Source organism: Medicago sativa, chromosome 1 (assembly GCF_051527215.1).
Source record: "Medicago sativa cultivar Bolivia chromosome 1, Bolivia_mono, whole genome shotgun sequence".
In the NCBI taxonomy this organism is placed as follows: Eukaryota; Viridiplantae; Streptophyta; class Magnoliopsida; order Fabales; family Fabaceae; genus Medicago; species Medicago sativa.
The window spans coordinates 35,518,167-35,530,162 of record NC_140749.1 but is presented as its reverse complement, the minus strand read 5'-3'; the positions used below and the strand labels follow the sequence as shown (position 1 = coordinate 35,530,162).

Genomic DNA, 11,996 nt, shown 5'->3' with positions numbered 1-11,996 from the left:
AAGCAAACAAACATCGTTTCACATAACACCATTCACAAATAGACAACAATTCACCAATCATGATCGCTGTAACACCCCAATATTTTATACATATTCTTCTAAATAATTTTTTAATTTGTTCGACAATTTAGTTTATTTGAGATATGTGTTGAAGTTGGTTTTGAAGTTGTTCGTAGTTCGTTGTTAGTCCCACATCGCTCAGGTTCCCGGGCTGTCGATTGTATAAATATGTTTGAGTTCCCTCCTCCTTTGAGCTAGCTTTTGGGATGAGATCCAAGCATATTTAACAATATGAAAAATTAACAATATGAAAAAAAAAAATTATATAAATATTGACATTTCCTACTTTGGTTAATTGGTTTACTTTGGTTATTGGTTATTGGTTAATTACCGGTTTGGTATTGGTTAATTACCGGTTTGGTTAATTAATTAGAATTTCATTCCAGATTTTATTTTTATTAATCAACTTGATGTCACAAAATAGGATAAGTATTTCTTATGTGATTTATTTTTATTCTACTCCTTCATTTTGGTATTTTATTTGGGAGTTATTTGAAGATTAATTCTGTATTGTATCAATTATTATATTAATTAGTTTTATTTGACATGGTCATAGTATTATTAAAACTAAAGCTACACGTTTTGCTTGTGCCTTGCTCAGTCACATAGGTTGCACAATATACCTCCTAATTATTTGGCTTAGTGGCTGCACTTGAGAGAAATAATAGCAACATTAGTATTCAATCCACTATCAACATAACTTCCCTTATTTTTGGTAATTAGAAACAAAAACTGCATCAGCTTCCTTCAAAAAAAAAAAAAACTGCATCAGCTAGAGTCATAGAAGAATAAGTCACCGTAAACTGAATTTGAAAAGCATTAAGCATGTAAGTTCTTCTCTCTCCCCTCAAATCATATATCACACGATTGAGAAGTTTCAAGATACCCAAAATCATGTCTCAAATTATACTACAGAAGCCAATTAATGTTCCTTATCAATTCTATACCAAGTCTTCCTTTGTTCAATTACAATTTTGATTATAGTATTCAATTACTTGTCTCATTCTAATTATGATCAACATCTCCTTAATTTCCTCCTCTTTTTCCCTCGACCCCTATTTTCTCATGGTGACCCACATGCCACTTATAGGTTCAAATACTCTACAATATTTTCTATGTTCACGAAAATTATTTTCTGCCGTGAACAAACAAAAGTAATCACGCCACTCCCTCACATTCATACCAACCCCTTGTGTTCTAATAGTAAACCTCTTTGTGGTTTTCCTCCTGTCTCAACTTTCTCTCTAATACTAGGGTCTCTTTTTTGAAGTTTGAGTCCTTTCTCTCTTGCAAGCTCTTTTGTGGAACCTGAAACCTTGTTAGGATGTGTGGAACTAGAAGTCTCATTAACGAATAAAGCATCTGAGGTAAGGGTTTTTTCCCATACATCTATACTAAGTGCTAGGGTTGTGTTATTAAGTAGTGGTAGCAATTCTTGTCTTTTAAAAAGAAAGTTAATTAAAAAGGTATTTTCAGGGTAAAATTTAATAATTTCTAAGAGTGATTATTTTTAATTATGTTTTATATGATATTTGTGTATGAAAATGTGATGTAGAATGATATAATTTATGTGATTATGCTTTATATATCTTTGTGATGCTGGGAAAGAAATGTTAGATTTGTGAAATGATTGACTTTTGGTTGTGTGTTTGATGATGCGTTACTATTTGATTGTAATTGCCTTAGTGGCGGGTTAATATTATATATCTGTGTGGAGCCTTAGTGGCGGGTTATAATTATAATCTGTGTGGTGCCTTAGTAGGGGGTTTTAGTCTGCATTTTCATGATCATGCATGACATATGCATCTGTGTGGTGCCTTAGTGGCGGGAATTGCAATTATATTCTGTGTGGATGCCTTAGTGGCGGGAATTATATCCGGATCATATAGTTATAAGAGCATGCATCTTACGCATAATTGCATTGAGTCAGTTGTATATTTGTGATTTTATAATTGATTAAAATATAATTAATGCAAGTGTGAACTTTACTTAAGGAATATGACTTAAATGTATTTTCTTAATTCTTTTTGATTGAGAAGTTTTGATATCATCTATTTTATAACATTGTTTCTTGTGCTTTGAGTATGAACCAATTTGGATAAGGAAATTGACCCTTACACCAACATTTTAGGTACCCATGAACATGAAGAGATGTGTTGCTTTGGTGTTTTGCTTGAAGCGCGACGGGGACACAAATTGGGTTTTTGATCGAATTGTAATTTGAAAAGTGATTCGAAGGATATTTATGTTAAGAATTTTTGTATAGGTTTTTATTAAGAATTTAGTATTATTGAGGAAAAAAAATAATAGTGATTTTCTAAAAATGAAAATGAATTAGGCGTAATGTCTTGGACCAAAATCCAGGGCGTTACAATCACCCACATATTATACACCAATCCAATGATTCATTCTTATTTTATCATATTATTATAAATATAATCCATTTACAAATTATTGAATCATAAAACTCAATTTTGGCAAAGTTCGATTATTTTCCCAAAAATCGTCTATTTCTAATTTCCAACATCAAAAATAGATTACCAAGTTCTTACATATCATAAAAACATCTTTACAAACCATCTCACATCTTAGTACACCAATCAAAGCCTTTTAGTTTCACAAAATCCCTTTGTTTGACCAAATTTCTGAAGTTCGTCTCTTTTTGACACATGACTTAAAACCAAAACAAATTCAAAGTAAAGCCATGTTAAAACACTCTTATAAGTTCAATTACACTTCAATTAGGTAGGGTTAGGTGTTTGAAACTCATAGGGATACTTAAAAGTACTCAAAAACATGGAAAATTAGGGTTTTCGTACACAGATGGGCTGACATGGCCGTGCAAACGGGCACACGGTCGTGCTCCCCAACCACGTGAGAACACGCACGGCCGTGCCACAGGGGCAAACGGTCGTGCCTCATTGACAGGTGAAATTTCCTGATTTTTCGTTTTCGCGCGTAAAATTCTGATTTTCAATCTGTTTTCTATTCCGTTTTCACCAAACGTTCCACAGACACTTAACCATTGATACACACTCAAAAACATAATTTTCCAACTTAAAATCACTTAATTCAAAATAACCCAAAATGACTTATTTTACAAAAGTGCTTAAAATGACTTTTTACTCAAAAACCCAATTTTCATCCAAATAATCCCACACCCAAAACTTATAGTTAAAAAAAGAAAATCCACTAACCTAACTCAACACAAACAACATCATCAATCCATTCAAATTCAACAAAATCAAACTTCTTCTCTTTTGACCCATTTTTTCAATAATCAACAAAACACCACAACTTATTCAAACTTCACAATTATCATCTTCAAATTCATGAAATTCTCATCAACTAACATATACCCAACAACAATCATCACATATTCATCATGAATTCAACATCGAGTAACAACAACATCATCATTTTCCACATTTTAAGCCAAAACTTCAAAATAATAATTTCAACATAGTTCAACAATGAGATTTAAGTACCCACAACAAGTTTCCAAAAAATTTCATATATTCAAAATCATCACTTAACTAGGAGCACGAAAATCAACATTTAAGATCATCAACATCATAATTCATATAAAAGCAATTATGATCCATAAGTAGAAAAATGATATCATAGCTTATTTGATGAAATAGAACTATCCCCCTTACCTTAAACCTTCAAATTCTCTAGTTTAGGCTTCACGCTCCCTTCTAGCTCCTTAGCTCTAGCTTTCCTCTCTTTCAAGTTCTTCTTCTTCTATTCCTCCATTCTTCTCTCTATCTTCTCACTTTCTCTCTCTAGCCACTCTATCTATTGTTTTGAGAATGTGTGAAATGTTTCTAAACCTTATCTTCTTCATGAGTTAAGTATATATACTCCTCCTTAGGTGGCTAGGTTACTAATATTCACAATGAACCTAGAACTCTTACTAATAAATTCAAAAAAGTTATCACTCACTAACTCGCTAAAACATCAAATAGTTACCATCTCAAAATAGTTACCACAAGTTACTACTAACTTAGTAAAAATAACTACTCACTCTAAAATACTAAAATAATCTAAATTCTAATGTTATTAAAATACCATTAATCAATAAATGACCAAAATGTCCTTAGTCCTAAAAATGACTGGAAGACCCTTGTAGGCTTACAATCCACTTATCCCAAGACAAACACACAAACAAGCAATTAAATACATATAAACACATACCAATAAATAATAAAATAATTCTAGCGAAAAACGAGTTGTTACATTTTCTACAACATCCCACCTAACAATTTGTTTATGCATTGTAGGCTCGGTTCAACGAGGTTGTTTACAATATGAAGGTCCACATCAAAGAACAATTTCGACGGTTTGTGTTGCCAGAAACAACCTTTATACATCCATCTCCAAAAAAGGTCACCACTAGAGTAGCTCTATGTAACACCCTATTTCTATTAAGCGGTAAAACGCGCGAATATATCAGAAATATTCTAGAAATAGATGTTACGTCTCCGAGTAAACCACAAATCATACATGCATAAAGATCATGTTACACAACATAGCAGCGGAACAAACAGATAAATTCATAAAAATCTCTGGATCTCCAAACATAATACAAATGTATTCTCCAAATCTCAAATAACAGAATATCTCCACAACTCCAAAATACAAAGTCAAATAAACAACATGCAAAGACTATCCTAGATCAGAGCCCTAATCTAGACACTTGCATGAAAAAGAGGAACTCCACTCCTCGGCATCAACAAGCAACAACTAAGCATCCTGCACTCCATGTACCCGTCCATACAGAAAGGTAGGTGGTAAACCACTGAGGGTTAGCATTACATCATCATAATCCACGAAAAACATTTATTATGAACATTGGAAATGAAAGGATATAATCAAGAATAGCAATTCATACATATTATTCACAAGTAATCTCAACTCATGCATATTATCATTCCAAGTTCATCTCCACAAGTGTATCATACACATATACCATTTCACCTTGTCAATCAACAATTAACAATCAATAATCCAATTCACAAGTACAGTTATCAAAACTATCATCAAACACCTTGCAAATGCAATTCAATCCACCAACAGTTGATGCAATGATTCTGGACTCATCTAGATGCATGTGGTACCAAATCACCTCAAGGTCGTCACCTTCGATGCAACAAAAACATCGTACTCACCTCAATTGGATATAAAATCCGCCACCATCAGTCTTGGATATAAAATCCACCACCATCAGTCATGAATACATGAATATATGACTCAACTACAAATGCATATGTTCACACAAACAATAATCACCTCACCATCACCAATACATGTATATATGCAATCATCAATAATTCACCACCAATATATCATATATACAATCACCAACAACATTCAAAAATCACACAACATAAAGTTGTCACATAATTACACCACCAATCATCTTCACATACCATATAACAATTCTCCATAAAGGATTCACAATCAATTGGTTCTCAAAAGTCATCTTTAGCCAAGTTCGTCTCTCCAAGACATAACTTAAAATTAATTGAACAATTAATTCAAAACCAAGTAAACAAGCTCAATAGCCTATGCCTTGTATTCTCACAGTCCACATGTGTGTGCAGTAGAGGTTACGTAAGCATTTCATCGGCCAAATACGATGAATTCATAAAAATCACAAAGTTCGTCTCCATTATCATTTTTCAAAGAATTTCCCAATTTCTAAGTAAAAACAAGTAGATTCACTACATCACAGCTTAACCACCTCTGTTGCACTCTTAAAAAAATCATGTTTTCAAGGATTAAAAACATTCCACAAGGATTGGGTCGACTTGGAACTAGTTATGCGGGATTTTTCAATAAAACGTTTCAAGAGTAATTTCCCCATTACTTGCAAACCAAAAATCGTATTCAAGTCAAACCAACGCCCTTAGAAAGATAAAAATATTCTCTACAATTTTCATGTTTGCACCAAAAACCATTTCAAAACAAAAACGAGTGAAAAGACACGAAAACGCAAAAACAGGGAACATTGCCCTGTGACAACTCGCCACTGCGAGTAGGGCTACTCGCCACTGCGAGTTAGCAGTTGCTCGCTGTTGCGAGTAAGCTTGCTCGCAGCTGCGAGTTATGACAGTTCAGTCTCGGGAAAAAGAGCCATTTTCACCCCAAAACCCCAATTTTGACTTCCCAATGCCCAAATTTGATCCCAAAGTTTGTCTAAACATTTCTAAACATGAAAAGACACTCAATTCCATATAAAATTTGCCCCAAAACATTCTCTTAACAAAAATCATCATTTGACCCATTTTTCATCAAATATTCAAAAACAACACAAAGTCATATCAAACTCTCCAATTATGATTACCCAATGTTTTAATCATCAACAACAACAGCAGCTAAACATCATGAGTTCACCAACAATTCATCACAACAACATCTCATATCACCATTTTTGGACAAAAATGCAAAGTATACATATAACCACCACTTAAGCATGTAATTTCATCACTAACAACTCAATTAACATTCAAATTACATACTCAAACATTGCATCAAAACATGAACACGAATTTGAAAGCAATTAGGTTCAATTCAACAATTTCACAAAAATGGGTAAAGAGAAAAAGATGTGAATTATGGTTGAAATCTAACCCTCTTACCTCTAACACCAAGATTTTCTAACCCAAGCTTCAATTTTGATCCTAGATGTTGAATCCCCTCTTTGCCTTCTAACCCCTTATTGTTGTTGTTGCCTCTAGTCTCTATCTCTTCTCTTCCCAAATGAAATGAAATGAATAATGTTTGTAAAACCTAGTGTTACCAACAACTAGAGTTTATATACTAGCTCTACTCAATTGGGCTTATCTCTTAAACCTTAATGGGCCTAATCCATTTTTATTCTAACACCCAAAATGTCACTACTCACTTAATGGTAAATTATAACACTAACGGTCACTTAATGGTAAATTATAACACTAACGGTCACTTAATGGTAATTTAAAATAATTACAACCCCCCTCTCTAGTAACTTGGTAAAATAATACTCTTACTAAGCACTAAAAATAACCCTCATCCAAAATTACAAAATTACCCCTGCTCTCAAAATGACCAAAATGCCCCTAAGTCCAAAATGACTAAAATACCCTTCTACACCGAATTCTACAATTCCCAACCAAAAATACACACAAAGGCAAATAATCACATAAGAGCACATATATCACACATAAATAAATAATAAAATAAAACTAGCGAAAATCGGGCTGTTACAACTCTCCCCCACTAAAAAGAATTTTCGCCCTCGAAAATTACCTGAAGGAAACAACTCTGGATACGCAACCCTCATCCTACTCTCCGATTCCCAAGTGGCACTCTCACCGGTCGGTCCAACCCAAATCACTTTAACCAAAACGACTTCCTTGCCACGCAAACGCTTCACTTCACGATCCTCAATCCTAACTGGCTAAGTCTCAACGGTCAAATTATCCCTTACTTCCAAATCATCCACTTGAATCACATGAGACGCATCATACACATACTTCCTCAACTGAGACACATGAAACACATCATGAAGATTCGACAAAGATGGCAGTAACGCAATCCTATACGCTACAACCCCTACCTTCTCAACAATCTCAAAAGGTCCAACAAAACGAGGAGTTAACTTCCGACACTTCAAAGCACGTCCAACACCAGTTACAGGATTCACTCTCAAAAACACATGCTCGCCAACCTGAAACTCAAGGTCTTTCCTCCTCTTATCATGATAACACTTCTGCCTACTCTGAGATGCCCTCATCTTCTCCTGAATCATCTTAACCTTCTTGGTCGTCTCTTGCACAACTTTCGGTCCTAACAAAGCACTTTCTCCTGACTCATACCAACACAAAGGAGTTCTACACCTCCGACCATACAAAGCTTCAAACGGTGCCATTTTGATACTAGAATGACAACTGTTGTTGTAGGTAAACTCAATTAACGGTAAACATTCAATCCAACTGACACCTTGCTCCAACACACAAGCTCTCAACAAATCTTCCGAACTCTGAATAGTCCTCTCCGTCTGTCCATCAGTCTGGGGATGATACGCAGAACTCAACCTCAACTTAGTTCCCAAAGCAGCTTGCAAACTCTCCCAAAACTTAGAAGTAAACCTCGGATCCCGATCCGACACAATACTAGAAGGAACACCATGCAATCTAACAATCTGCTCAATGTAGATCTCAGTCAACTTCGCCACAGACATACCGGTCTTAAAAGGAACAAAATGTGCCGACTTCGTCAACCGATCAACGATCACCCAAATAGAATCAAAACCCTTAGCAGTCTTCGGCAACGCTCCAACAAAGTCCATTGATATACTATCCCACTTCCACTCTGGCACAAACAACGGTTGCATCAAACCTGACGGCTTCTGATGTTCAATCTTAGACTTCTGACACACCAAACAAGCATACACAAACTCTGCAACATGCTTCTTCATTCCAGGCCACCAAAACAACCTCTTCAAATCCTGATACATCTTAGTCGCTCCTGGATGAATACTCAAACTACTCCTGTGACCCTCTTCCAAAATCTGTCTCTTAAGCTCAAGAACATTTGGCACACAAACACGATCATGAAACACCAAAACACCGTGCTCATCCAACCTGAAATCTCCACCCTTACCTTGGTTAACCAATACTACTCGATCAACAAGTTCCAAATCTTCCTTCTGACCATTCTTGATCTCCTCCAGAATATTACTTGTCAGCTTCAACATTCCCAACCTCACACCATCCGGTGTCAACTCACTAACCAAACTCAAATCTCGAAACTGCTCAATCAACTCCAACTCTTTCACCATCAAAGCAGACATATGCAACGACTTCCTACTTGAAGCATCGGCAACAACATTGGCCCTTCCAGGATGATAGCTCAACTGGAAATCAAAATCCTTAAGATACTATAACCATCTCCTCTGCCTCATATTCAACTCCTTCTGGTCAAACAAATACTTCAAACTCTTATGATCACTGAACACTTCAAACTTAGAACCATACAGATAATGCCTCCAAATCTTCAACACATACACAACGGCCGCTAATTCCAAGTCATGAGTCGGATAATTCTTCTCATGCACTTTCAACTGCCTCGAAGCATAAGCCACAACCTGACGATTCTGCATAAGCACACTACCAAGACCCATCTTAGAAGCATCACAATACACAACGAACGATTCCTTCGGATTCGGCAAAATCAACACTGGAGCTGACGTCAACCTCTTCTTCAACTCTTGGAAACTCTTCTCGCACTTAGCATCCCAAACGTAAGCTTGTCCTTTCCAAGTCAACTGCGTCAATGGCAACGCCAACTTAGAGAATCCCTCAATGAACCCCCGATAATAACCTGCCAATCCAAGAAAGCTTCTAACTTCAAAAACAGACTTAGGTGATTCCCACTGTAACACTGCATCAACCTTCAACGGATCTACGGCAATACCATCTTTAGAAATCACATGACCAAGGAAACTCACTTCCCGCAACCAGAACTCACACTTCGACAACTTAGCAAACAACTTCTTCTCTTTCAACACTCCCAACACAATCCTCAAATGCTCAGCATGCTTTTCTTCAGACTTCGAATACACCAAAATATCATCTATGAACACCACCACAAAACGGTCCAGAAAAGGATGAAATATTCTATTCATGTACTCCATGAAGACACCTGGCGCATTAGATACTCCAAATGGCATCACAGAATACTCATAGTGTCCATACCTCGTTCTGAACGCAGTTTTGGATATATCTTCCGCCTTTACTCTAATCTGATGATATCCTGATCTCAAATCAATCTTGCTGAACACTTCTGCACCAACCAACTGATCCATCAAATCATCAATCCTCGGAAGCGGATACCGATTCTTGATTGTCACCTTGTTCAATTGCCGATAATCCACACACAACCTCATGCTTCCATATTTCTTCTTAACCAACAACACAGGAGCTCCCCACGGCGAAACACTTGGCCTGATAAACTGTTTCTCAAGCAACTCTTCCAACTGCTTCTTCAACTCACCCAACTCTAATGCAAACATCCGATACGGCGCAATCGAAATAGGACTCGTTCCAGGCACCAAATCAATTGCAAACTCAACCTCTCTCTTTGGCGATAATTCGGTAATGTCGTCCGGAAAAACTTCTGGAAACTCTTGCACTACCGGCAAATCACCAACTCCTTTCTCACTTCTTTCCTTCAAGGAAGCAAACATCATGAATACACTAGCTTCACCATCCAAGGACTTTTTCACTTGCTCTGCGGTCAAGAACCTCCCACCTTCCTCAACTACCGGCTTAGAAAACGTTACACTCTTGGTCAAACAATTAATGTTAACACCAAAAGTCAACATCCAATCCATACCAAAAATAATGTCCATATGCTTCAACGGAAGACACACAAGATCCAACTCAAAATCAACATTGCCAAAACTAACAGGACACTTAGCACACACTAAAGAAGTAGTCAAGGAACCACTAGCTGGGGTATCGATAACCATCCCACGAGACAACGGAGTCACAACCAAACCCAAACGCTCAACACAACTAATTGCGATAAAAGAATGAGTAGCACCAGTATCAATAATTGCAATCAAAGGAGTACTATTGATAAAACACATACCTCGGATGAGATTATCCGGATGCTCCACCTCTTCCGCATTCAATGCAAACACCTTTCCCGCAGCCTTCTTCGGTTTGGTACACCTAGTACTGATATGCCCCTTCTCACCACAATTGTAGCAAGTGATCTCCTTCTTGCACTCAATAGCCTTGTGACCTGCTTCTCCACACTTGTAGCACTTCTCACTACCCCTGCAATCATTAGCAAAATGACCCAATGTGCCACACTTGTAGCACCTCACCTCAGCAACATTCACCTTAGAGCCTCCACCAGATTCCTTCTTCTTGCCTTTGTCTTTGTTGTACGGCTTCCCGAATCCATGACTCTTTCCTTTCTTCTCATTCTGAGCCTTGTAGTGATTAACCTTAGCTCTTCCAGCATCATCAAACATGCGACACTTATGCACCAAAGTATCAAAGTCTCGAATCTCCTGAACACACATATACTGGTAGAGTCGGGCCTCAAACCGCTCTCGAACTTCACACACTTGGAAACCATAGCATCCTCCGCATTGATGTACGGACAAAACCTCGAAAGCTCCTCAAACTTCGCCGCATATTCAGCCACCGAACGGTTCTCTTGCTTCAAGTTCAAGAATTCCACTTCCTTCTTGGTCCTCAAATCCTCAGGAAAGTACTTCCTCAAAAACTCAGTCTTGAACCTAGCCCAGGTCACAGCTCCACCAGCCTCAAGTCTTCCCTTAGCATTGGTCCACCAATACTCAGCCTCCTCAGCAAGCATGTGAGTAGCCAACATGACCTTCTGGTCCTCACTAGTCACCATAGCACGAAAGATCCTCTCCATGTCTTGCACCCACTTCTGAGCTCCATCCGGGTCATACCTACCCTTGAACGTCGGCGGACTGTTTCGCAAGAAACGATCCAACCTCCGCTCCTCCGCCTCACCAGGATCACGATGACCAGCTGCCGCCTGCTCATTAACCTGAGCCAACACCTGAGCCATCAAAGTCAAAGCCTGAGCAATCGCTCCATCATCTCTACCACCGGCCATCTCACTTCTACACAAAACCAACCAACAGATAAGAACAACAGCACAACAACACAAGAACAAGTACCGAAGGTAACTCATTACCATTCGCATACTAACTGGGTAAATCAACAAACACTAATCTACTAGTCTAGACAAGACTGACCACGACTCTGATACCAACTTGTAACACCCTATTTCTTTTAAGCGGTAAAACGCGCGAATATATCAGAAATATTCTAGAAATAGATGTTACGTCTCCGAGTAAACCACAAATCATACATGCATAAAGATCATGTTACATA

The 11,996-nt window shown here is 37.4% G+C and overlaps 1 long non-coding RNA gene across 1 annotated transcript; it reads left to right on the top strand.

The window, feature by feature from the left end:
• The first annotated feature begins 820 nt into the window (after positions 1-820).
• On the top strand, positions 821-2,404 carry LOC146954599 (uncharacterized). Its single transcript, XR_015014139.1, has 2 exons — positions 821-1,427; positions 2,192-2,404. It is a non-coding gene; the product is annotated as an uncharacterized LOC146954599 (long non-coding RNA).
• The last annotated feature ends 9,592 nt before the right edge of the window (positions 2,405-11,996 follow it).